This window comes from Podarcis bocagei, assembly GCF_964188305.1.
Source record: "Podarcis bocagei genome assembly, chromosome: 10".
NCBI classification, from domain to species: Eukaryota; Metazoa; Chordata; class Lepidosauria; order Squamata; family Lacertidae; genus Podarcis; species Podarcis bocagei.
In genome coordinates this window covers 17,588,138-17,615,531 of record NC_138135.1, presented here as the reverse complement: position 1 = coordinate 17,615,531, position 27,394 = coordinate 17,588,138, and positions in this window count along the sequence as shown.

Genomic DNA, 27,394 nt, shown 5'->3' with positions numbered 1-27,394 from the left:
CCCAGAAGTCCTTCCAATATATAGGACCTCTGCAAAGACACACTCTACCCATGCTTGGTGTTTTCTTCTTTCCAAATTAATCCCCGTAGACAGAACATCAGTCTTGTTTGATCTGAACTCAAATGCAACACGTTGCAAAAGAGACAGCTCACATATTTAGGAGAGCTAATCAGGGCTGAGAAACCGAGTCATGAAAGACATCAAGTAGCACAGGTGAAATAACACAATAAAACTGTAAGCCTTAACACTGTTACTCCGGGAGCAAGCCCTGTTGAACACAGTAGTACTTTCCTCTGAGTAAAGCTGCACAGGGTCACTCTGCTCAGAAGGGGATAACTTCCGTGATACGACTTCAACGATCTCCGTCCATTCCAAATGAGTCATAGGGGAGAAATAAGTTAGAATTCTCGTTGACTTTTAGTATTATTTTGTAACTAGATTAGGCTTCCTTAGTGACCCATTACCTTGATTAAATGCTTGCAGGCAAAGACATTCAAAATTGGCTGGGAAAAGGGGAAAACAGCACTGTTGTGAGAAATGGAAATGGTTTTCTTGGCTTGCTTAATTACTTACTGCATTTTCATCCCACCTTTTCCTCCAATGAGTCCAAGGCAGCACACACAGTTCTCCATCTCCTCACTGAATCCCCACAACAACCCTATGAAGTGTATCCTCTATTGCTATCAAAATTATTCCCAAAGTGCCACCATGAAGGTTGACACAATTGGCGCCTTCAGATACTCCAAGCCAGACTCCCTGGGGACGTCATAGTGGCATTTATCTATGGTTGCCATATTTCAAAAAGTAAAAATCTGGACAGAAAGGTTGTTGAGCTTTTGTTGTTGTTGTTGTTGCAAAATCTCAAAGAAATTGGGCATTTTAAGCCATTTTGGGGGGAAATTGGCAAAAACGACACTGCTGACATTGGTTGCTATATGTCCAGACTTTTCAAGACATTTAACTGATTTCTGCACGGACACTGCTTTCGGATACAGTATTCTTGGTATTTCCAGGAAATTCTGGGTGCATAGCAACTCTAATTTATCCAAACTGGTTCGCAGTCACTGTTGAAGGCTCTCTCAATGGACCTGATCCCTCTCTGGGATACAGTTGGAAAGGATGGCTCCCAACATTCAATTGAAGTTCGTAGTCATGTTCTGTAATGCACCCTTGATCCATTCCCATCTTTGATGTCTCCCACCACTAATTTTAGGAAAGGGTGATGGGTCCAAGCATCACCTCAAGCGGACCTGTGCTCCAATTATTTTTCTGCAGCAGCCTGCATAAAGTGCAGCAAACATTAAGCTCAGATCCACAGAAATAGCTCAGCCTATGCTTAACCTTAAAGTTAAATCTGGCTATTAATGCTCAGCCAGGAAACTGTAGTTCTGAGCCCATAAAGGATGAATTATACCCTCCAGGAAAATGTCTTCTAGAATCAATAGCAGGCACCATGTAATAACATCTGATATATAGACAAAGTAAGAACAAAACCAAGTTATTTATAAAAGGTAGCAGGGACAACATTAAAGACCTTGAACTTCATCATAATAACTCAATTCATAAAAGAATAAATCATGGGCTTGGAGTAAAGTGAGTGAAATTCCCCAATTCAATGCTCAAAGTATTTCTTCTGGCCTCCTTAATGGGGCACAGGGTGGATGAGTCCATCCTATGGAAACTTGGGTACTACTAAGAATACAACATATACCAGTGGCGTGAAATAATGTATCATTATTTTTATTTTTATTTTTATTTTTAAGCAGGGATGTCTTCAAATCCCTCCTGAAAGTTTAATAAGGGTGGTGACAGGTGCACCTCACTTGGGAGAGGCATTCCACAACCGGGGAACCACCACTGAAAAGGCCCTGCCACAAGTCAGCACCAACCAGACAGCCCCCAGTGGCAGCACCAGCAACAAAATTAATATTGCCATTTCAAAGGATTCATTTTAGAGCAGAAGTGGCTTGCCAGGTGGCCAGAGTTGTTAGGCTCACTTCCAAGCAGGTGGGTTGCTTACCGGGAGGGAAACAGGGAGAAGTGAGACAGTGAGGAAGGTGTGATGCTTATGGCAGTGCATTTGCACTGTAACAACCTTCCCCCCACCAACTGTCTCACATCTCTTCCTCCTAAGAAGCAAGGGTGACCTGCCAGGAAGCCAGCGCAGTGGATCCGTCCTCTCCAGTGAGCTGTTTCTGTTTTAGAGTGTTGGTGCTGAGCTTTAAAGCACTAAACAGCCTCAGCCCACTATGCCTGAAGGAGCGTCTCCACTCCCATCATTCAGCCCGGATAATCTGGTCCAGCTCTGAGGGTCTTCTGGCGGTTCCCTCATTACGAGAAGTGAAGTTACAGGGAACCAGCCAGAGGGCCTTCTCAGCAGTGGCGCCTGCCCTGTGGAACATCCTCCCATCAAATGTCAAGGAAATAAACAACTATCAGACTTTTAGAAGATATCTGAAGGCAGCCCTGTTCAGGGAAGTTTTTAATGTCTTGAAATATACTCAGAGTCGCAAAGTGATTTCATGCTCTTTATTCAGCTCATAGTGGTGAGGAGGAATGAATGAAAGTCCCCTCAAAGTATCTGCTTTATATACATTATTTACACAATGGGCTGCACATGATTGGTTAATTCTGGAATTCTACTGCAAGCCAATCAGGTTGTGGATTCACTTATATCTGGAGCATCTGGAGCATGAAAACAGTCTAGTGTTTTATCACTTTATTATTATTATTATTATTATTATTATTATTATTATTATTATTGCTACTGTTATCATCATCATCATCAATATCAATTCTGTTGGGAGCTGCCCATTGCGAGACAAGGACAACTGTGATTTCAAAGAAGAATGGGAACTTTTTACAAACTACTTAAAAAGACAACAAAATGAACTGGACTCCTTGGCAGATTTTGAATAAACATACACAAATTTGTTGATGGTTAACATAATAGATAGATGTTAGGATTTATATAATTTTACAATATGCAGAGAATAACATGTATTGGGAAATCAGAGAGAGGAACTGAGGGAACAGGAGAGAAGGAGGGCTCTTTGGGGAGAGGGAGGGGGAAAAGGGGGGAAATAATGAAAATGATATGTTTTGATAATTTGTTATGTTGAAATTCTTAATAAAAACTATTTTTTAAAAAAAATCTGTTGGGAGCTGCCCAATGTGTTTGGGAAACCTAGCCAGATGGGCGGCATACAAATAATAAATAATTATTATTATACTGAGTGAATGGATTCATGATTGCAGATACACTGCACAGAATCCCCCTCCCCCCCCCCCGCCGCCGCCGCAAACAGGGACTCTTAAAGGCTGGCATTATATCTCATTCACACACAGAATAGCACTGAAAAATTTCATTTTCAGGCTACAGTAATCAAAGGATGGGAATTAGAAAACAGATTGCGGGGGCAGGGGGCGCAGTGTGAAAAACTCTCACCGGGGCCACAACACTTGTCAGTTTCCTCCAATTTTCTGCACCATAATGAAGATCACATTGCAAGGTCTGTTCCTGTCACTGTTGGTCAGCATCAATGGATGTAGTGGCATGAAGTAAACCAAATGCAGAGCGAGAGGGGACTGAGGAGAAAATACAGTGTGAGCACACAACTCGCCCTTTTCCACACAGACGACAGAAGGGCTGTGGCTCAGTGTCAGAGCATCTGCTTTGCATGCAGAAGGTCCCAGGTTCAATCCCCGGTGTCTTCAACTAAGGGTGGGCGGCGAGGAACTCTGCCTGAAGGCTTGGAGAGCTGCTGCCACTCAGTGTCAGTAATGTTGAGCTGGATTGACCAATGGTCCGAGTCTGTGTATAGCCACTTCCTATGTTCCTTATAGAGAAGAGCTTCAGGGTCCAGCCCTACCATTAGGCATAACTCAGTTCAAGAAGCTTACAGGCAGCTTCACGGTGCTGCAGAAATGTTCACTGGGGAGAAAACCACACAGACAATTCCTGTTCACCATGCCAGGATAAGGTAAGTTCAAAATGCTACACTGTGAACGGGAGAATCTGTCAAATTTAGTTTCTTTTGATTTCTCATTTCCTCAGCCTTAACTTCAGTTCCTAAGATCTCCACATCATTTTGTGGGTTTTTTGTTTTGTTTTTTAAAGGGTCCTCTTGAAAATTCAATAATGTCTTAGTGCAAATTTCTAATATATGCATATTTGCTATGCAATTTTGCCCAATATACAGGCTTTTGCAAAACAATTTGTGCTAACATATCACACTTCTGTAAGCTGTTTTTGCTAATACTTGTATTTTCTACGAACCTTTTCTCCAAGTGTATGCATTTTTGGACATACTACTTGGTTGGAAAACTCTCTTGCAAAATTCAGAGAAGCACAAATTTTGAAGGATTGCCGTGTCTCAGATTGCATATTGTTTAAGAAACTGAATTAACTGCGAATTGAACTGAAATTTCCCCCTCATCCTACTCTCTCGCCTACTGGAGCTGTAAAGAAATTCTTACGTGCCCTGAGAACTGATTGCCCTTAAATAAAAATGGAAGCCTCTTTCACAGGGAGGAAAAAAAACTTTCAAGGAAATGGAAATTGGATCCCAGCATCACACTGGTTCTAATTCTCTCTGTTTAGAAACTTGCCACTACCATTGTCTGCCGCCTTGTGATTATGAACTTAAAGGTGCTGAATGATTTTCACTCTGTGCCCTCTTGCTTTGAACATGCTCCAGAGTTCATCTTTCCTTCCTTGGTGGGGTGCAGCGTGCTTCCACACATCAACAGCGGTGGCATTTGCTCCTGGGACTGCGGAAAGAAATAAGGCATGAAGTTCCCATTGCTCTGCAAAGCAGAAACATCTGTGGGAGACCCCCGAGCTTTGCCAGCAGAGTTCAGCAGCATAAAGGCCTGCAGTTCATCAGCTGTGCTCTCATTAAAGAATCGATGTGAACCATTATCAAAGCTTTCTAAGGGACGCACACAAACCATTCAGCTCCACGAGGAGTGGGAAATGTATAATCCATTTTATTCTTAAAAGATTTTTCCCCCCTTTTCCAGATTGACATTCTATCACACAGCGATGTCGCGGCGACATGAAAATAGTTTTTATACTCAAGGGCAGATGAAGCGAGGCGCTGCCATGCTAGGAGAGGAAATGGGCCGAGAAATAAATAAATAGCAACCAGATTACACTTCATTGAGAACTTGGGAGTAAAAGTTGTTTCTCTGGCCAAATGGATGCTGGGTTTGTTTAGAAGTTGAGGACAACGTTGATGTGGAGGTAGCACGTTTCCATTTGTATGGGAAGAGGCAGAAAGTGCCTAGAAGCCTTATTTCCCAGCTCAATCATGAAAAGTTATTTTTTCATTAAATTTGTATATCGCCCTTCATCCATAGATCTCAAGGTGGTTCACAACAGGTGATCATCTGCAGGAACGTCGCTGGTCATTCCCCGAATGGGAGAGGCTCATTTGCCAATGACAAGAAAACTGAACCTTCAGTGTCACCCCACCCCACCCCACCCCCAGTCCTGTGGAACACCTTGGCAATAGAGATTCATCAGGCAACTTCTGTGCCAACTTTTAAATTAATGCTGAAAACTTTTCTATTCCACCAGGCAATTAAGATTATACAATGGTTAGCTCAGGCTTCCTCAACCTTGGCCCTCCAGATGTTTTTGGCCTACAACTCCCATGATCCCTAGCTAGCAGGACCAGTGGTCAGACCATTCAACTTTTAACTCGTTTTTATTGCATAGTTTTATATTTATATTCCTATAAATCACATACACGTGCATATATATGTCTTTAATCTTCCAACATTCCAACATTCAGCTTTTTGGGCGTCCACAAATTCTAGTGCTATGAGACAGAGGACAAAACTTCTCCCTATCCTAAAGCTGCCATATGTCTATGATTTCCCAGACACATCAGAAATAGTGTCTGGGTGGAATTTCCAAAAATAGAGAAAAATGTCTGTGAATATTCGGGCATATGGAATACCCATGTCAGAAGTGTTGACTTTTTGGTGAATTTCCTTTAAAATAGCTTAAAAACGTCGGGGGGGGGGAGAGGAAGAGATTTTGCACCAAAAAAGGAAGAAAGCTCAATAACTTTTGAAATATGGCAACCCTACCCTATTCACTTTTTCCGTGCCACACATGCCATAGTGGCAAGTAGAAAACTTTTGTGCAAACACTGTTCGTTAGGCCTGCAAAACAGGAATATCCAAATAACCAAGGAAGGAGGCACGTGATATTTTCCTTCCCATCCCCACCAAGCCCTTGGGAACTGCAGGTGGCACAATATATCATTGCGAGTAATGAATGTGCTCCACTTTTCATCTTTGCCTTGGATGCACACATTCCACCATCTCTGGCCAAACAGGTTGCGCAGGTTTTTGCAAGTCCAAATTATATTGGAGGAGAGGAAATAGTGGGGCAAAAGAAAGATGTATGAGCAATGATGGCCCAACAGTATCATGTTAAAAAAAACAAACTATTGTCTGTCTTTATCCTAAGTATTTACAGAGCCTTTTGCAGGAAGAATCTGAGCTCATCTCCTACCCACGAGCCCACTCCTCCACGCACCAACCTGTGGAGATCCCTATTATGTTCTTATTGTCCATTGATTATATGCTTTCAACATAGGCTATAATTTCTGAGCTCCCAGGCTTAAAATAAACTTAGATCTTTGGGGTCTGTCATACAGTTCTTCCCTCTCTGCCTTCCCCTCTCTCCCCTCCCCATGCAACACACACACACACACACACACACACACACACACACACACACGCCTTGAAGGATTGCCAGTTCAGAACCTTATGTTTACTCTCCATTAATGCAGTGTGCAAGTCGCATTAATATTAATGAGAGTTACTTAGTGACTTAACATCCATGCATCAGATAGGGAATAGCTGTTTCTTAATGGATTCTTCTCCGGGATGTAATCACTTGTTTCATTTTTCGCAAGCAACAAAAAGTCTGATTGCCGGCATCCGTGTCAAACAAGATGTTAAAACCCTGGAGAAGCATCGCAGCTGCACATGTTTCAGGAGGTGGCAATCAAAGGCCACAAAGCAAGGCAAGAGCAGAGCCTGCCAAAGTCAATGGGGCAAAGCACACCTGAAGCACAATCTTGTCTGTGCCTGCTCAGAAATAAGCCCCTTTGAGTTTGACAGGAAGAGATGGAATAAATCTGTCAATTTCAGTTTCTCATCGTTTTTCATTTTGCCCAGTCTCCAAGTTGGGAGGTGAAGCTGGTGGTGACCACAGATAGAGGTTTAGCTCCAGCACCCACTTCTGGAATGAAGTAGGTCCTCAGCAAAGATCCTCCAGCACCAAATTTTGCATCTTCTCTACATCTCTTTATTTGCAAAGCTTCCATCGTGGTAGGACTTTGGGAAACAAGTCAATGAGCAGGAGACCCTACAAATGCAGCAGAAGGAGGCTAGCTTATCGCATTTCAAAGTAAGTGAAGTAATACTAATTACCATCTAAAAAGGCCGAGTGAACATGAGAACATTGAGTCTTGAGTCTAAAATTACCCAACTCCACTGCTGTTTATTTGCCCAGGACATTTCGTTCTTCTGTCCTGTTCTTGAACTCCATTTTTAAACGCTGAATTTTGTTGCCCCTCTGCCATTTCTTATTTGTCCATCCTACTTTATTATCATTTGTTTACCATGCCTTACAAACTCCTCTGGAAGTCACGCTGGAAGTCCCAATGGGGAATAAAGAGCAGGGCACAAAATATCCAAATAAGCAAACAGAAAAATAATACTATTTCTGCAGGGTAGCCTGTGGAGCAAAGGGGAAGCTCCAGTTCCCACCCACCCCACTGCCTCTGCTACAGGCCCATCTCTTTCACCCTCAAGGGAAGTTAAAAGAATTGCAATAAGGTTGGGTTTTAAAAAGCGTGTTGAAGGGTAGAGATGTTGGAGAATTTTGATGAAAGCAGAAACAGGAATGGAAATTGCTGATGCTCGCTTATTCCTTCCAGGTCCAGAACGGAAATCAATCCAGTGACTACAACTAGTATTTGCTGTTGCTGCTGGTGTCAGTCTGCAAATGATATGTAATGGATTATGTCCTCCCCTTGTTTTTCCTTTGCACTGAAATGTATGAGATGCAATAACATAAACAATATAATGTGCTCCATTTACATAGTTAATTTCACCACAGTGGACAGCAAGATGAGCAACCGTTTTTGGTGGAAGATGAACTGCAGTGGAAAAGAAACGTGCTGCATATGAAAATCGGAGGGGGGTGGAAACATGGGAGCCAGCTCCTAGGGGCTTAGGACCCATTCCTCCCCCCAATAAAATATTTGAGGGGGCAGGGGCCCCCAAAGTTGATGGGCATTGCTATTTAAATTGTATGCATGCACTGCATGTTGTGACTGATTATGTGGGTGGGGCTTACCTCCCTCATAAATTTTTTTTATCCAAGTTGCCACCCCCTGAATGCAAAACAGTGCTTTCTTGCACCACTTAATTCATCACTGCATCCCTTAATTCAGAGGATAAGCGTAATTCAGAATGGTGGCTTGTGCATTAGAGAAAGAGATTTTTCCTATATTACTTCAGATTAACCCAGCCCCACTCATGTTACCTAAGTCAAGGGTGGAGAATCTGGACTTCAGTTTCCATCATTCCTGACCAGTGGCCATGCTGGCTGGGGCTCATGGGAACTGGGGTCCAAAAATATTGGCAAAACTATAGTAAGATGTAGGGTATAACTGGATGCACTATTCAAAACTGCATGCAGCAAATGACTCAGCTGGCACAAATACATTCTTCATCAGCCAGGAAATAGCACACGGCCATTTTCTGTTCCAAGTCCAAAGAAATATTGTGACATCTCGAATATCTTATTAGTTGGTGGCTGTTGGGAAACGAGAGAGGGAGTGTTTTCACTAGCTCCCTCTGTGTTACAAATAAATGGCAGTTGATTTAATGACCATATGCAACAAATACAAATTTTATTTATTTGCTTAAGCTGAAGCCATGACAAAAGATAAAATATATAAACAGGACTAAAAAACTGAATGAAATGCATAGCACTGTTAAAATAATTATTAAAACCAGACATTTTGTCAGGCAAGAGTTTGCTCTCCTAAAAAAAATATCATTCCCAGAAACCTTGCTGCTTAAAATTGCTGCTCTAGAGGCAAGACAGGCCACTTTTCAGATGTGCAAGGGGACTTGCCTCTTAATGAAAAGTTAATCAGTTACCCAACTGATCCCAACTAAGAGATTTTCTCGAAGCTACAAACATGAGTCTGACCAAACTGCAGGAGGCAGTGGAAGACAGGAGTGCCTGGCATGCTCTGGTCCATGGGGTCACAAAGAGTCGGACACGACTAAACGACTAAACAACAACAAGAGATTTCAATCTTTAAACCAGACTGTTCTCAAGTCCTTGTAGATTGGGCAAACCAATAAGTTGTGGGGGTCAGTTTTCAGGCACATTGCCTGCACATGGGCAAACTTTCTTTTCATAGGGAATCTGGAGATAGCATCTTTCAACATGGACTGCAGCTGTAGAGCTGTTAGGCTTTGATTTAATCACCAATCAAAATGGATGCCTCAAAGACAATCCCAATTGTCACCGGCGTAAAACAATCGGCAATATCATAAATAACTGTGATATGAAAAAGCTAGGCTGCGTCAGCTCTAGACCACATGTTGTGGGGAACATGTGAGTTGCAACTCTTTCTGTTGAGCATTTGACAGGAAGAAAAGTGGCCTGCATGAAGACTTGACTTCAACAGAGGATCTCTTGGGAACTTGTTTATGGCTATAGATCCTGTCACTGCAGGGTATTATCTGTCCCCAGCCCCATTGGACTGACAGCTGGCACACCCCCACACACTGGGGCTGGAGGAGGACTTGGCCACTAGGAATTCAACGCCCCCTGAATGGCTCCTGGCAGAGAGAGCCAAACCAGATGACCCAGGCAGCCCCTTCCAGCTCTTTGGATCCCAGTATTTATTTTTCACAAGGCAGATGAATTGGCAATTATGTCTGTCTTTGTTCAGCTATTTTCCTTGGCCTGGGGTACTCCTAACTAATGGGAAAATGATATAGGTACTGTAACCTTTGAGGGCTGGAATGCAATGTCTGTTTTCAGCAACTGATGCAGCTTTAATTCCACGTTGTTGAAATTATTGATAGTATCTGTTCAATTCCCCCAACCTTCTTCCAGGATGCTTCATGACCTCTGACTCCAGGTTGCTGACTAACCATCCACATGTTTTTACATCATTCTTTGTTAGGATCAGCATTCTGGAACAATGTGACATGTGAGAAGTGGGTTCTTGTTGTTTTTCATTATTTACTTACCACATTAAGCATGTTCCTTTTGGCCTAAAAATCTCTTGCCTGGGTTTCCAGTGCTCAGCAGCCCCATAGGACCCCAGAGCTTTCCCCCAAAATCTTTCACTCAAATCCACCTTCCTGTGATTTAAAGCTGTTTCCCCCTGGCAAAACGAATTTCTGTCAATCATGCAGCTGTGATTCACAATGGGCAAGTGTCAACCCTCTTTAGCAGGTTAAGAGCAGAAGTCTAATGGGCCCACTGCAAGGACAACAAAGCATGAGCTAAATAGATACATTTCCTCAATTTATGAGAGCTGGATCCCTGCCATGATGGCTCTGTTAAGAGTTATCTGGTCTCATGCAGGAAATGGAATGGCCATTAATTTGTTGCATTAACATTTATTTATCTAAATTGCTATCCTATGCACATTTACCTGGCAGTAAGTCCCATTGAAGATTTGCTTCTGAGTAAACAGTGGCTATCAATGGCAGCTAGGGATGGAGAAGAAATTCAGTTCAGTTTGCATTTTTTAGGGAATTCACACTTTTCAAAACACTATGCAAACTGAAACACAGCCATCCTTTGACATTTGTGCTTCCCTGAATTTTTCAGTGGAGTTTTCCAGCCTAGTAAAGTGTACATAAATGTGTTTACTAGGGGGAAATGTGAATACAAATGCACATATTTGTGAAAATAGCATACAGAAATGCATTGTGTCAGGGAAAATCGCTTTGCAGCAATGTGCATGTTAGCCCCCCACCCCCACCCCCCCAAAAAAGGACACCAAAGGTGTTTCTATGAGGAGAAATTTGCATTAAAATGCGACTGAATTTTCATGACTTTAAAAATAAATCACAAACTGGTGAGGAAACGTGAAGAATTGAACTTATGAATGAAAAGGGAGAAACTGACAGAATCACCAATGCCTACTAGCTACTAGCCATGGGGTCTATGTTCTGACTCCACTGTCTGAGACAGCATGTTCCTGGGAATCACAAATGCGGAGAGGTACTGTTTCACTCAGATCCTGCTGGCGGGCCACATTGCTAGATTTTCTTCTAGGCTTGACCTGTTCCCCCCAAAAAATTATCTAATTATTGAATGATACAATTCTGTTGGACACCAGAATGCTTGTGTAGCCCTCTTCATTTATTCAACAAGAAAGTGTGGGAGCTTAAACTGGATCCCTGAAGGGCCTCATTTAGATATGATAATCTCCACATTATTATGTTCTTGGGAATAGTGGAAGTGTGTGATCTGAAAAATATTATGAATGTATGAATTGATCCTTGGGGGGAGGGAACTACAGGTTCTGCTACCACAGGGGTGGGGGACATTGTTTTTAGCCTGAGGGCCAGATTTCCTAGTAGGCAACCTTCTGGGGGACACATTCCAATGGCAAGTAGGTGAAGTCGTGAATGCAAGTTGTACCTTTGTATCAAAGGCCAGTTTCTACAGAAACTTTATCTTACATCTAGACAAGCGAGAGACATCTCTAGGGCAATGAGGATGGGGGGCTGGAGCTTAAAGTACTCGTCTCCAGCTTTCCCTGCTCCTGTGCAGGTTTTACACATGAGCAGGGCATCCAAACAGGGCAATGGTTAGAACTGAGCTGCAAAAAAATCTGCAACAAATCCACAGAGTCTGTCATCTCAAGGCATAACTGTAATATAGCTCCCCTAATCAATTCTGCATAGATTTTGTAATGTTGTATATTGAGATTTATTTCCCACTAGAGTTCTCTTTCTCCTGAGTTGGTGCCGCATATTTCCTTCCCCTCCTCCTCCTCCTCCAATTTAAGGAAAATGTATTATGATAGTAATTTGGCCTTATAGGCAGATCATATGCCCTCAACCACAAGGGAATGAAAAATCAGCGTGTTGTTGCTGTTGCTTTTTGAAAACCACACCTTCAGCTACACATATTAATATTTACAGTGCTTAAGCTGAAAAGCAGCTTAGGGAAATTCTTCGGGGCATGAGTTCTGTACCGCTTGCTTGAGTTGGACGTCAGCTGTGAATTACTATATTTCCACCTAGATCAATAGGTGATAGTCCAGCTAGCAAACAAGGCATATGAAGCATCTCACAGGTCCATCTACCCAAAGGCTGTTTAGACTGATTGGCAGCACCTTCCATATTCTCATGCAGGGTGTGTGTGTGTGTTTATGCATTCTACTAAGCTAATAGCTGTTCAAGTGGAGGTCCTGGGGACAGCATAAGACCTTCTACATCCAAAGTACATTCAGAGGTGTTGCAAGTGGTTGGCAAGGGGTTCTTGCCCAATGAGCAGCCCTCCAATGCAACTGATAAGCAGGTGAGCACAGTCTTGCTCATGGGTGGCTGCAGGCAGGGTCTGAGCTAGCGATGGGGGAGAAATGCAATTAATCACAGAGCCTAGAGCTTGCCGATCAGAAGGTTGGCGGTTCGAATCCCCGCAACGGGGTGGGCTCCCGTTGTTCAGTCCCTGCTCCTGCCAACCTAGCAGTTGGAAAGCACAAAGTGCAAGTAGATAAATAGGTACCGCTTCGGCGGGAAGGTAAACGGCATTTCTGTGTGCTGCTCTGGTTCGCCAGAAGCAGCTTAGTCATGCTGGCCACATGACCTGGAAGCTGTACGCCGGCTCCCTCGGCCAATAAAGCGAGATGAGCGCCGCAACCCCAGAGTCGGTCACGACTGGACCTAACAGTCAGGGGTCCCTTTACCTTTACCTTTACATAATTCACACTTTCCAAAAGGTTGTGCAACTCAAAACACAGCCATCCTTTGAACTTCCCCCAATTTTTGCAGTGCAGTTCTTTATATAAGTTGTTGTTGGCATCAATCTGTCTCGAGACAATGGAATGCACATCCAGGGATGAAGTCAAATTGCTGTGTTCGGAGCACCAATGTGACTTCCCTGGAGCAAAAAGTGTATATGGAGGTCTCCCTCTTGACCCCATTGATGTGGTCCAAAGGAAAGCAGAGCAATACATTTGGCACCAGCTTGGCTGCAGGAGTTGCCAGAAGGAGACATACAAGATGACATCTAACTTGGGGACTCCACTCTAGATTTGTGTAAGGTTCACTCCTTAGCCTTTTCTTCACCCAAAGATGTCCCGCAGGTAGCAGGTATGGATTCTTCCTCAGGGTTTACTCCCAAAGCCTTTCTCGTGAATGAATATAGCCACAAGGCAGTGAAGGCTTAGGATCAGAGCTTTCCTTCTCCTAGATGAGCTACCTTCCCAGGTTGACAAGCCCCACCTGCTCCTCATTTCCCTCTACAGCCCATGAAGAAACTGTTGGGAAAAAGCACCAAGGCAAAAGCCAACTCCAGATGGCTGGAATGCAAAACAGCATTCAGTGGGTGTATGCTGATGTGATTGGTCCTCTAGAACCATCTAGGGGCAATGCAAAATATTACCTTTTGTGTGTGGATTGTTTCACTAATTATCCTTGGGTTTATTTGATGGAGAAACCACAAGAAACTTTAGAAAAGTTTCAGGAGTTTTGTGACAAGGTTAAAAATATGCATGATGCTAACATTGATTGTCTTTTCACAGATGAAAAACAAGTTTTTCTGTTACAGAAGTTTCAGAAGTTCCTGGATGGAAGAGGGATAGACCACAAAGTTGCTGTTTCAACCGAAGCGTGGAACAGGGGGGTCTGTGTTAGGGTGAACAAAGAATTGCAAAAGGGGATGCATGCGCAATTGCTGAGTTCACATTTGCCACATGATTATTGGGCCGAATCTCTAGCGTCCTATCTTCATGTGTGGTTGAGAAAGGTCTCAACAGAGTTGGAATGTTCTCCTTTTGAGAAGCTGTTCAATAGAAAACCTTCTGTTGCCTATTTCAAGGTTTTCGGGTCTCATGTGAGAACGGAAGCTCCAGGTGGAGTAAAGAGTGCCAGAGGCATTTTTGTGGGATATGAAAAGGGTCTCTACAGAGTAATTTTGTCTGAATCTGGTCAGGTGATTCTCACAAAGTTCCTAGAGAGTGCTCCGGAGCAAGAGCGGGTTATAGAACACACATTTCCCACAGGAAACGATTCAGATGATGATGATTTTTCTGATGTCACAGATTACAGTGGTACTGACGATGACAGTGATAGCTCAGAGAGTTCAGTAGTAACAGTCATTGAGAGAAAATCTCACACAATGGATAGGCCTTCACAGGTGAAGGAAGAACCACAGTTTGCCATTGCTACTGGTTCTCAACAAAGTCCAGAGGTTGAACCAGTGAGCACAGAGGATCAGAACCTCATACGCAGGTCTGAGAGAGTTACAAAGGGTGTACCACCAAAGAGGTACTCAAAAGAGTTTGCTAACTTAGCTGTTGCATGTGTTGCTATTGTTAACAACTCAAAGCAGGTTAAAGCAGTGTCTATGTCAGAGACAAAGACACAACAGACAGTAGCTAGCCAAGGGAATGCAGAAGCACTCATTCCTTGGAAGCCAGACAACCAGAGAGGTACACTGGTGAAACCAGTGGTGGGGAGTTCCAAGGGTGGAACTGAAACAACAGGGGACTGTTATATGTATAACAACTGTTTGTTTTCTTCTCTGGATCATGTTTTGCCAATTGATGCTTTTGGGGGAGGATGTTGGGAAAAAGCACCAAGGCAAAAGCCAGCTCCAGATGGCTGGAATGCAAAACAGGATGTTGTGGTTTGCAGATGTACTGTTGGGGAAAAGGTGGAGCCTATTCTCTGTACTGAGCACTGGGTGTTAGCTCAGTGTGTCATATGACCTGTGCTGGAAGTACAGGGGAGGAGTGGTGTCTCTTCTGATGGAGTCTGAAGGGAACAGTCGCATTTCTATGTACTGCTGAGTGACAGGAATAAACATGTAAAAAGGACTCCTGTCTGTCTCATTTCCCCTCCCTGGGGGAATGCAGGGAGGGAGAGAAGAAGAGGAAAGCAGAGGGTTTGTTCTTTCTCACGTCTAATGAGAAGAATCGCCGGGTTTGTTTACCTAGCCTGCCGGCAGTCGCAGACGGAAGGTAAACACAGTATCTCGCTCAATTGCCTCGGGGGAGGCCAGGTACCTCTGCCTGTGAGCGAAGTTACTAACAGAAACCACCTCCTTGACCATTGGACCCACCATTGGTCCCATCTGCTCAATCTTCCAGAGCCTGTCTTTCCATGCTGGGAAAGTCCCAACCTACCAAGAGTTTGAGACCCATCAGCTACCTTCACCAGTCAAAACCATTACTGGAGTGTGGCCGCTGTCATGTGCTGACAGCTTCTAGGAGCCACAGGTGAGAGCTGAATGCAGGGTGGGGACCAAAGTTGAACCAACCATCCCAGAAGTAGCATGCCATGCCCCTCATCAGAGGTACCACCCCTCCTCTAACACCCAATAATTATTGTAGTCAAGTAATGTGTACCAAAAATGCATAGGCTAGGCTAAAGTATATGTATTCGGGCTCATGTAAAGCGAAAATGCCATCAAAAATGCATTGTATGGGAAATTATTTGTGTGTTTGGGTGTATTGTGAACAGTGTGGTGTAGTGGTTAATGAGTCAGACTAGGACGTGGGAGACCAGGGTTCAAATCCCCATTTGGACATGAAGTTCACTGGGTGAACTTGGGCCACTCACTGCCTCTCAGCCTAACTACCTCCCAGTGTTGGTGTGGGGATTAAACAGAGAGGGGAGAGAACCACATGTGCCACCTTGAGCTCCTTGGAGAGAAAGGTGGACTATAAATACATATAATAAATGATCAATGAATTCTCAAGTTGAACAATGCACTCAGTGCACTTCTTTCATCTGAATCTTCCAACATTCAGTTTCATTGAATGGCCCCAAGTTCTGGTATTATTAGAGATGGAGCAAATCATCTTCCTGTCCACTTTCTCTTCTACAGGCCAAGTAATTACATTTGTGATGGGGAGGGAGGACAGCTCTCTTTCTTCCTACTGCATTCCATCTTCAACCTTCTTTGGCTTAAGCGTCAGCCTCTCCATATGCTAATGGGTTGAGTTAATGCTTTGGGGCCTGATTGAACTCCTGTAGTTTTCCTCTGGGCACAGCTGCTGGGTGGAGCTTTTCACTCATTCTAGCTAGGTTGCAATAAAGTTAAACCTGCATTGGAACGCCTGGGTATGTACTGTATTTCTCCCTGAACCTCAACACAACAGGCTGTCAGCTTGCATACTCTCCTTGCCATGCAAAATGTGCTTCCACAATAGAGACAGGGTGGCTTCTTTCCCAGCAGAGGTGCCCCAAGCAATAAGTCAGCACAGAGGATGGAATAACCAGCCAAGCTATTAGCGGGGCACCATTAAAGAGAACAGCCACTGCCTGATAGCGGGAGAATAAATCACAAGGTAATTAAAGCACCCAAAAGGAAGCACAGCACAAATTGAAGGAGCTTGGGAGAAACGGCAGGTTGTTCTGAAATGCCCTAATAAGCATGATGAGTTTAGTTGACAGAGTTGCACACTCATGTTCTTTCTATTGTGCCCGCTTGTTGTTGTTTAGTCGTTTAGTCATGTCCGACTCTTTGTGACCCCATGGACCAGAGCACGCCAGGCACTTCTGTCTTCCACGGCCTCCCGCAGTTTGGTCAGACTCATGTTTGTAGCTTCAAGAACACTATCCAACCATCTTATCCTCTGTCGTCCCCTTCTCCTTGTGCCCTCCATCTTTCCCAACATCAGGGTCTTTTTCAGGGAGTCTTCTCTTCTCATGAGGTGGCCAAAGTATTGGAGTCTCAGCTTCAGGATCTGTCCTTCCAGGAGCACTCAGGGCTGATTTCCTGAAGAATGGATAGGTTTGATCTTCTTGCAGTCCATGGGACTCTCAAGAGACTCCTCCAGCACCGTAATTCAAAAGCATCCATTCTTCGGCGATCAGCCTTCTTTATGGTCCAGCCCTCACTTCCATACATCACTACTGGGAAAACCATGGCTTTAACTACAGTATCCGGACCTTTGTTGGCAAGGTGGTGTCTCTGCTTTTTAAGATACTATCTAGGTTTGCCATCGCCTTTCTTCCAAGGAGCAGGTGTCTCTTAATTTCGTGACTGATGTCACCATCTGCAGTGATCATTGAGCCTAAGAAAGTAAAATCTCTCACTGCCTCCATTTCTTCCCCTTCTATTTGCCAGGAGGTGATGGGACCAGTGGCCATGATCTTCGTTTTTTTGATGTTGAGCTTCAGACCATATTTTGCACTCTCCTCTTTCACCCTCATTAAAAGGTTCTTTTTTTTTTAATGATATTTATTAAGTTTTCAAAGGAAAAAAGTTATATAAGTAAAAAAATTAGACGAAAAGACAACAATAAAAATAAAATAAAAAAGAAGGGGAAAAAAAGAAAAATACAAAATACAGAAAAAAGATTAAAAAAATTTAAAAAAGAAAAAAAAACACATCAATCTTTCCATATCATATATTCATATCCTTGCTTCCCTGACTTCCTCACACCTCCCTTTTTTGTATTCCAGTTCAGTTAGTTAATTCAGCAGTTTCTTTCCCTCTTTATTTTTATCTTAATCCTTTAACTTAATATAATATAACTTTGAGTTCTCACCTGTTATTAATCCATTTTTCATACACCTTTAAAACATTGCTGCTTAAACCACTTAACTTCATTCTGACATCATTCTAACATTCATTAATTTTGCAATATTTCTGTAAATAGTCTTTAAATTTCTTCCAATCTTCTTCCACCGACTCTTCTCCCTGGTCTCAGATTCTGCCAGTCATTTCCGCCAGTTCCATGTAGTCCATCACCTTCATCTGCCATTCTTCCAGGGTGGGTAGATCTTGCGTCTTCCAATACTTTGCAATAAGTATTCTTGCTGCTGTTGTGGCAGATTAAAAGGTTCTTTAATTCCTCCTCACTTTCTGCCATCAAGGTTGTATCATCTGCATATCTGAGGTTGTTGATTGTGCCCGCTAGGAGCACTTAATTCTAAGTACAGAGGTTCTGAGTCTCATGTTGGTCTAGAAGAATATGTTCTAGCCAGGAACCCCTGAGTTGTCTTCAACTAGCTTTTACTCATAGTCACCTACTGAAACTAATGGAAATTAAACTGACTAAATTTCAGTGTGTCTACTTTGAGAAAAGGTTAGTTGTCTACAATCCCCTCTAATGAAACCCAAGCAATGGTAGCTTTTAAAAAGACCAAAAAACAGCAACAATGACACCCTGATAATTGTAAGTTAATTTAATTGACCTCTCTCTTTTAGTCTTCTATTAGGACTAGAACTCTAGCTCCTTATAACAGCAGCCACAGCTGCAAGACCAGCAGAGATAACCTTCCTCTATCCTGGCGGTTTCTAACTCAGCACTGTGTAAGTGATCTGGCTTTCAGAAGCTGTTAGCAGCGCCTCCTGACTCAGCGCTGGAATTGGGAACAGCCTGTGTGAAGACAAGGGATGTGACCATCAATATTTCCAAAGGTCGTCCAGGTGGCTTTTGAGTGCATTAAACAGCTGGCTAGCTTCCCCACATTCTGCATCAGCCGCATTTGTTTCGTGCCTGCTGGGAGCCTCCAGGGACCTTTAGATAAACAGGGTTGTATTGAAACGAAATAGAATGCAAATGAGGCATTGTTTATGAGCCCCAGAGTGCTCTTGAGAAACTGAATGGAACCAAATTGGAGCCCAAATCCTCCAGACTAGGAGGTGCAAAAACATAGCGCTAATTCAACCGGCTCAGTGTAATAATAGTAATCCCTACCTCCAGCCCCATCATGCACAAGCTGGCCCCATGAGATTCCCCACAAGGCACTGACTCATCTTGAAAGCAAAGACAGCGTTTCCAAGGTTAATGCCGCCAATAATGTTGCTATGCCGGAAGAAAGCCATCCTCATGCCTAATCCGTCCACGGTCTGCCTGCGAAGACGCAAGGGTATCTGCTGCATAGAGGAACAGATCAGACATCTTTCCAGGCTCCATCACAATGGTTTGGATCCTTGGGGTGCTTCCAGGTGATCTGTTTGATGAGAGCTCACCCTGCTTTGTTTGCAAGGAAATTAGATGGTGTTGCCCCTTTAAAGTGCATTCCTTCTGATTGTTAGTAGGGTAGTGTCAAAGCAAGCACTATCCCACAATTTCCAAAGCATTTGCCCATCACTTGTCAGTGAAGAAAAAGTGAGTCTTCAGGGGAAATGGCTTTGTTGCACAGGACCTCTCCATGCACAGGTGCAATGTGTCAGTTTGTGGTTGAATCTCACCCCAAAATAGTGACAGTCTAAAATCACCCTTGGCTGAATTAGCTGAAGGACATTCACAGAACGAACGTTTTTCATTCCATCCTCTCCTCTGAAGCCATCTGTGCAACCCCCCCCCCAAGGATTGGGGCCTTTTGAGGGATATGAGATAGGATGGGGGTTGCTGGTGTGGATGTTATGCATATGACTGTGCTTGGGGCTTGTTATAGGTTGGTTCATTAGTACTGAATTTACAGATGATGTGGGCTAAGATTATATGTACAATGGAGTAGACCAATGGCTCCCAACCTTTGTCAGGCACTTACCCCTTGATTACCACTTAAACCCATCCCCAGTGCTCCCTGCCTGACCCTTGAAAAGCATTATTCAGAATACAGTCATACCTCATGTTATGTCTGCTTCATGTTACGTTCTTTCAGGTTACGTCCCACGGTGACCCGGAGGTACCGGAAAGGGTTACTTCTGAGTTTCGCCGCTTGCGCATGCGCAGATGACCAAATGATGTCACGCACATGTGCAAAAGCGGCGAATCGCAACCCGCGCGTGCGCAGATGCACCACTGCAGGTTGCGTTCTTTTCATGTTGCAAATGGGCCTCTGGAATGAATCCCATTAGCAACCAGAGGTACCACTGTAGTGGTTTGCACAACCCATTAAGGAAGACAATAACATAATAAAATTCAAAACACTAACAATTAATTGCACATTTAATCAAAAATCCAATTAAAACTATTTAGTTTAATTAATTCAATAAAACTAATGAACTTGATCCCGTTGATACCAACTTTTCAAAGTCATGTACACCTCCAGTGCCCCCCGTCACCCACTTGCTTCTTAGCACCCCATAAGTAATCCCACCCCCCATGGGGCACTACCACACGTTTTGGGAACCACAGGGTGTCTACGAATAATGGGCTTATATTGGGTGAGGATTCAGAAGGTAAGAAGTCTGATAGTTAACTTCTGAAATAGTAAGTGAGAATCCTATTTCTTTTTCTTTATACAGTGCATTAAGTGCAATCATTAAAGTGGTATGCGAGAACTGCCAGGCCATTGCAAGAGAAAAGAATAATAGGGACACTGTTACCTTCATTTGAATAATTATTGCATTCTATAAATGCACTGCCTAACCATTATTTATCAAACTAATTAATTTAGCAAATGTCCACCAAGTGCTGGAAACCCAGAAATGCATAGCAGTGATATTTTACTGTAACAGAGCTAGAGATCACAGGATATTCTGCAGACATCCTACTGAAATACATTTTGGTGAGCCATGTTACCATTACACTAAAAGGAGGAGAAGGAGGGGGAGCTTTTTTCTGTAACATTTGCAAGAAGAACTTGGGAATAAAATTATAAGGACCATGCCCAAAATTCAGCCAAATGAAATTGGGCCAATTCAGATAGATCCAGGTTTGGCTGAATTGGCTTGAGATAGCCCTAGATCACCTGAGGTCTGGTCAGCCCACCTGAAGCTAACCGGGGCTGTCAAAAGTTGAGGTGGTTAGGCAACAGGGTGATGAGTAGCAGGAGCTGCTGCGATGCAATCAGTAATTGCCAGCTCATGATATCAAAGCACACCTCCATCTGGCACCATTTTCTGGCTGGCTTCTGCCTTGCACTGCCATTTTGTGTCTGGTGGACCTCTGGCATATTTAGCCCTCTCAAGTGGAATTTGGGAGTAGAAAGTTTGATCTGATCTTCACCAGAACCTGTGGGGAACCGGTGGCCCTCTGAATGTTATAGCTGCTGTCATCCCTCATCATTGGCCATGTTAGCTGGGGGCTGGTGGTGTTGGAATCCAACAACATCTGGAGGGCTCCAGTTTCCCCACTCCCAGTTTTATGTGAAGCTCTGAGTCCTCCATGCACCTTAAAAGTTCATTGCAAGGAGGAAGAACAAAAGCTGGAGAATTTTGTTTCTGTGAAATTGTGTTACTGTATGTGTGAGAAGGGCTGTCACTTTGTCTTGTTTACAACATGATCAAGGAAGCTGTGGTTCTGTAATGAAGTTGTTCATGTCATCCCTCAACTGGTGATAAGCCCCACTAACACATTTGGAAAGGTTTGGACTCCTGTCGCTTTGCTTCATTAAATGACAAAAGAACTGAGTGGTGTCACATCGTGGCAAAACAATCCAAAACGCAGATGGAACTCGAAGGAGCAATAAATCGAGGGGCTGAAACAGGAGACTGATAACATTACACATTATCATAGTGTAAATCAAATCTGCAGCATAAAAAAAAATGTGTCTGAGACCCAGTTCTCCCCCCCCCATGCTATTGATTCCAGCTTGATAATAGAAGAAATGCAATCTGTAAAAACACACACACACACACCAACTATGCTAATAAAATAAATTAGATCTGACAGTGGATTGAAATGGAGAAACGCGGGTGGTGCTGTGCTCTAAACTACTGAACCTCTTGGGCTTGCCGATCAGAAGGTTGGCAGTTTGAATCCCCACGACGGAGTGAGCTCCCATTGCTCTGTCCCAGCTCCTGCCAACCAAGCAGTTTGAAAGCATGCCAGTGCAAGTAGATAAATAGGTACTGCTGCAGCGGGAAGGTAAACGGCGTTTCCATGCACTCTGGTTTCTGTCATGGTGTTCTGTTGTCCCAGAAGCGGTTTAGTCATGCTGCCCACATGACCCGGAAAACTGTCTGTGGACAAACACTGGCTCCCTCAGCCTGAAAGCCACACCCCATAGTCACCTTTGACTGGACTTAACCATCCAAGGGTCCTTTACCTTTTACCTTTAGCTATGAAATGGGGATTAAGACCCCATCCTTTCCAACATGTCACAAATGAAAATAGGTACATGCTTGTATCTCCTTTGTTTCCATGCTGAGAATCACCTTGTGAGCCCCATGTTCTCCACTCTCACATCTCATCTTTCCTGCCTCTACATGATATTTTCAGAAGGGTCTGATCCTGCATGGTATTGATGCACTCCATCCCTAACTTTTTAAGCCCCATTTTAACTGCAAGTTTGGAAAGGGTTGAAAAACCTTTAGCCCCACCCTGTGAATTATTTCAGGGACTGATCCAGGGGTGGCCCTGGGCAACACTGGCTAAATTAACCTGATCCTGGGACCATATATCAGGGCCATAGGGGTGGATCATGGGGGTCCATGCATAGCCCTAATACAGTGGTACCTCAGGTTAAGTACTTAATTCGTTCTGGAGGTCCGTACTTAACCTGAAACTGTTCTTAACCTGAAGCACCACTTTAGCTAATGGGGCCTCCTGCTGCTGCCATGCTGCTGGAGGCTGATTTCTGTTCTTATCCTGAAGCAAAGTTCTTAACCTGAAGCACCATTTCTGGGTTAGCGGAGTCTGTAACCTGAAGCGTATGTAACCCGAGATACCACTGTAGTTTTGACTTCACCACATAGAACTGAACAGACCTTCTCCCCAAATACCTTGAAAATCCCCGTTAAAATTAGCTTTGTAGGCTGGCTGCAATCAAACAGACTTGCTAAAATCTGAAGTGTGTGGTGTTTTTGTTTTGCTGCCTTTTTCGTATCTCATCTAGTCACAGCACACAAGTGTCAAGCAGTGCCAAAACAGGAAGGGCTCAAAGACTCATCATTCCCTCCATCCTTCCCTGCAGGCAAAATAGATACAAGACGGTTGGTCTTTTCTGATAACTTCAGTGCCTGTTGCTCCCCTCTCCCATCAATTCCTGCGAGCCACACCGGGTCTCCCTTCTCTGTCTCCAGACTTGCTATAATAGAGATAGCAAAGATGCCCGAGGGAGGGGACACATATATATCTCCCCAACATTGAGAAAGGGTCAGGCATTCTGAACAGGGGGGCCAGGAGAATGCCTGCAGCATCCTCACTGAAGACTTTTTTTTTTCTTTTTAAGGGTGCTTCTAGTCTGTCACTATTTCGAAATGAGATTCAATCATAGACGGCAAAATTCAGGTTGTGCAATTATAGCTGATTTGGGGGTCTTGTGCAACAAACCCGTTTCTCTGGAAGATCAGACTTTCTACTACAAGAAAAGTGATGGGAAAATGCACTGGGGGGTGTGGGATAACACTTGCTTTGACACAACAGCATCTAACCTCCCTGTAGAAAAACCAGAATGAATGTTTATTAAAATATCCAGTTGGTCCTAGCATTGGGACCAACTACAGATGTTTTCCAGGACTCCTTGCCCAGAATGCCTGAAAAGACCACCCTTGGCCCTTTCTCAGAGCCCAGAGAAGGCAGCAAGAAAAGAAGTGGCAAGGTGACCACCGCAGATGGACCACTCCCAAGCTGAGTCTGCATCCAGCCAGGCCCAACGATAAGTAAGTGGGCCAGTGAGGGGCCCTTCTCAGCAGTGCCTCACCTAGCCAACCACGGGCACCCGACCTGTTTCTCCAGGATGTTACAAATGGAACGAGAGGTCACATTACTGTCCGTTACAGTTGGCAGGTACCATGAATCCTCTGTATTGGCCTGTAGTTTTGAAGATGACTGCCCGAAGCTCTTTCACATCTCTCCTCTTGAATGCTTGTTGAAATTCCCTTTCTTTCAAAAGCACACGTGTGTGTGTGTGTGTGTGTGTGTGTGTGTGTTTGGTTGGTTGTGTGTGTGTGCATGCCCACGTGCACGCATGTGCATGCATGCCCACAAGTGCATATGCATTCATACAGATGTGCCCTTTGAAATGTTGTGAAGAACTATAACCCATTCTCAGCAGAACTGTACATTTTCCTGCTTTTGAATTGGAAAGAGCTGGGGGGGGTGCTCATGCAATATGCTTTCAGCAGACCTTTTCCTCTCAAAGCTGGAGTAGGGAAGGCCACTGTCAGGAGCTGATGGATCTGTGCATAGCTCCCCTGCATGGTAAGTTGCTGAACTGTGGGAGGCACCTTCACAAAACACCTTCTGAGCCAGTACAGACTCCACCCACCAAGCCTGACCATTGGACCCTTCTGGCTGAGAAAGGAGTAGAAGAAGACTTCCTGGTCTGGATGCACTTTGCTCCAGCTACAATGTCTTTCTGAGCTCTGGTGTGATTCTTGGTCTGAATTCTCTGCTCTTTGGTTCCGAGTCCTGGATTTCTCCTTAAACGTACAGCCCTTTAGTGCTGGCCTGAAATACAGTCCTGTCTCCTAGCTTGCATCTTGGCCCTGACTCCTGGGCCTAAAGCTTATTATTCCTGGCTCACACTACACAACTGCCTGTGGTCCAGCCTGGGCCGTAAGTGAGCAGAAAGGGCAGCTGCAGCTCCGCTTGCTTGCTTGCTTGCTCTGGACCATATAGATTGAGTGGGTGAGCTGGTTGCATGTGGAAGAGGTAGCAGAAGCAGGACTCAAGAATCAGCAGAGGGCTTCTTGCTGAGGAACATGCATTGGCAGATGCCTGATTATTGTGACCTCTTGATCGCACGCGACATGGTGACTTTGAGATACATGTTCACATTACAACGATTCTCCAGTTCGTTATCCTGTGTGCAACAAGCCCTTCAATGCCTTCACAATGGCAAACTAACTGGCATGCACAGATCGGAGTAGCAGATTTAGACCTATAAAAGCAGGAGAGAAAATGGTTTCTGATTTTGCACTGGATGACCTCAGACTGGCTTTATCTAGGAGGATTCAAAGCAGTAGGAGTTGCTGGTTTTTACTTTGCTTGCTTTCCTCTCCTCTCCCTGCATTGTGGTCTCCATGGTTTCTGTACATGCATATTGTCATACAAATGAACAGAACTGGGTCCGTGCACGTAAGCTCAACATACCCCCTGCTTCCAACGACACACAGAGAAGGGGGGAATATTTATGCTGCAATCAACTGTAAAGTTCTGAATATGGCCAGTTCCCCACCAGCTATTCTGATCTCTAAAACCTTGCAATTAGAGATCAACAACTCCACCCCCCTCCACACACATTCCTCGCCAAATGGATCGGTTGGCATTGCAGGGAGATGTTTCCTCTGAAAACAACTCGCAAGAAGTTGCAGCCATGGTAACCTGAGCTAACCTCCCATTATGTCTATCTCAACTAACCTGCCTATTACTGAGCAACTGAAAAATGGGGGAAGTGGAGGAATCAAAGTTGTTCAGCGCAAAAGACTTCTTTCCTTTTCAAGTGCAAGACTGGAAGGCAGTTTTCCTTCCTAACCTCCTCTATGTCGTCTACCCCGGGGTCTCCTTTCAAACTCTTGAAAGTGGAGTGAGGTTTTTTTAAATGATTATTTCTTTGTATGCTTTTCATGCTGTGAAATAAAATGGGAGCTTAGAGAAACACACCTCCTCAATATATTTGGCTTTCTAGCTTCCTGCCTTCAAGGGGACTTGATCTAACAAAATAAATGAGGAGACCTCAACCTTGCTGTGCATTAAGTAGGGATTGGCCAGTCTGCCACTTTAGGTTTCTCTCTATTTCTTGTTTGTCCAGTCTTCCAGTTCTCCATATTTCTGCATAATTTTGCAATACTATAAGTTCTCATGAAAATTCATCAGCATCATTACTTAAAGTACACATTTTTGCAATGCAATTTTCCCTAATGCAATGCATTTCTGTATGTTAATTTTTATGACTATATGCATTTTTGTGTGCACAATTTACCTAAGCATATTCATTTTTGTGCACAAGACTTGCCTGGAAAACTGCATTGCAAAACTGGGAGAAGTGTAAATTCTGAAGGAAGTCCGTAGTTCAGTTTGAATATTGTATTGGAAAGTGCCCATTCATTTCACAGAAGTCTGTCCTATGTTTTTCATAAATGTTTCCTCAAGACTTAACACCTCTCCTCTCTGCAGCTCTCAAACTCCTCTCCTGTTTTACTTCGCAGCTTGTAAGCAATATCTACAGAACAAAGGTCTCAAACCAGAAGAAAGCACTGACCTTAGTGAAATGGAGGGTATTTCCTCACGATATATATTTTTATTTTGATACAGCTATGTCACTACTAGGATTGGGTGGACTTGTCCATTTTGGTTTCTCTCCGTTTTCCGATCTCCAGTTTGGTTTGCCAAATTTTCACATCAGTTGCAATTTTAAATTTTATTTTTTTTAAAGAAGTCTTCCCTCACTGCTTTCCTCTGGAAAACTTGCTCTTTGGTGAGAAATCAGAGCAAGCGTCAATCCAGAGAAAACCCGAGTGACGTTTGCTCTGATTCAGCAGTAAAGATTGGGTTTCCTCAGGGGGGAGGACAAGCAGAACTCTGAGTGACCCCTCAGTTGCACCAATCAGCAGGGCTAATGGGAGTTGTTATCCAATGCCATCTGCAGCAAACAAATATTTGGATGCCCAGTCTCAGACCCTTCATCCCCGGAAGTCAGGCCCAATAAATTAGACACAACACAGCGTAGTTATGGGATTAAAATTAGACCACAACTTTATTAAATTTCAGATGTAGGAAAACCTTGGCTTAGGCATTGGCTGTATATCCCTCTCAACCCCCGATTGGGGACTGAAGCTGAGCAGGGGCAAACAGGAATTATGGGGGGCAATGCAGAATGTACGTTTATGCAGCTGGCCCCCCATTCCTCCAGTTCTGGGAATCTGACCGTACACCAAGCACTCATGGTTGGTGACACCAAGCATAAGACCCCTCTAACGGGGTCGTGTTAACACCGTGTGAGGTGTGTGCTACCCCTCCATTCAATTGATTGACTAAAGCAGGGCTGCCGGTCTATCGCGTGATCTCCAGAGGTCAACCAAAAGGGGGGGAAAGCTCAACAACTCTGATCAATCCAATGGGTAGATCACTGCCAGTTTATTTATAGTGGGAGTAGATCGCAGTCTCTTGGAAGTTGGAAACTCCTGGACTAAAGGACTCCTCCCAAGGCCTAAAACCGCCAAAGTTGTGACAATTGCTACGGGGAAATCCTCTGGGAAACAGCAACCATCGCGAGACCGTAGCAACGCTTGTGAACGTAAAAAGGAAAAGGTTAGCCTGCAAGCAACAATAAAAAGAGGGAGGGTTGGGTG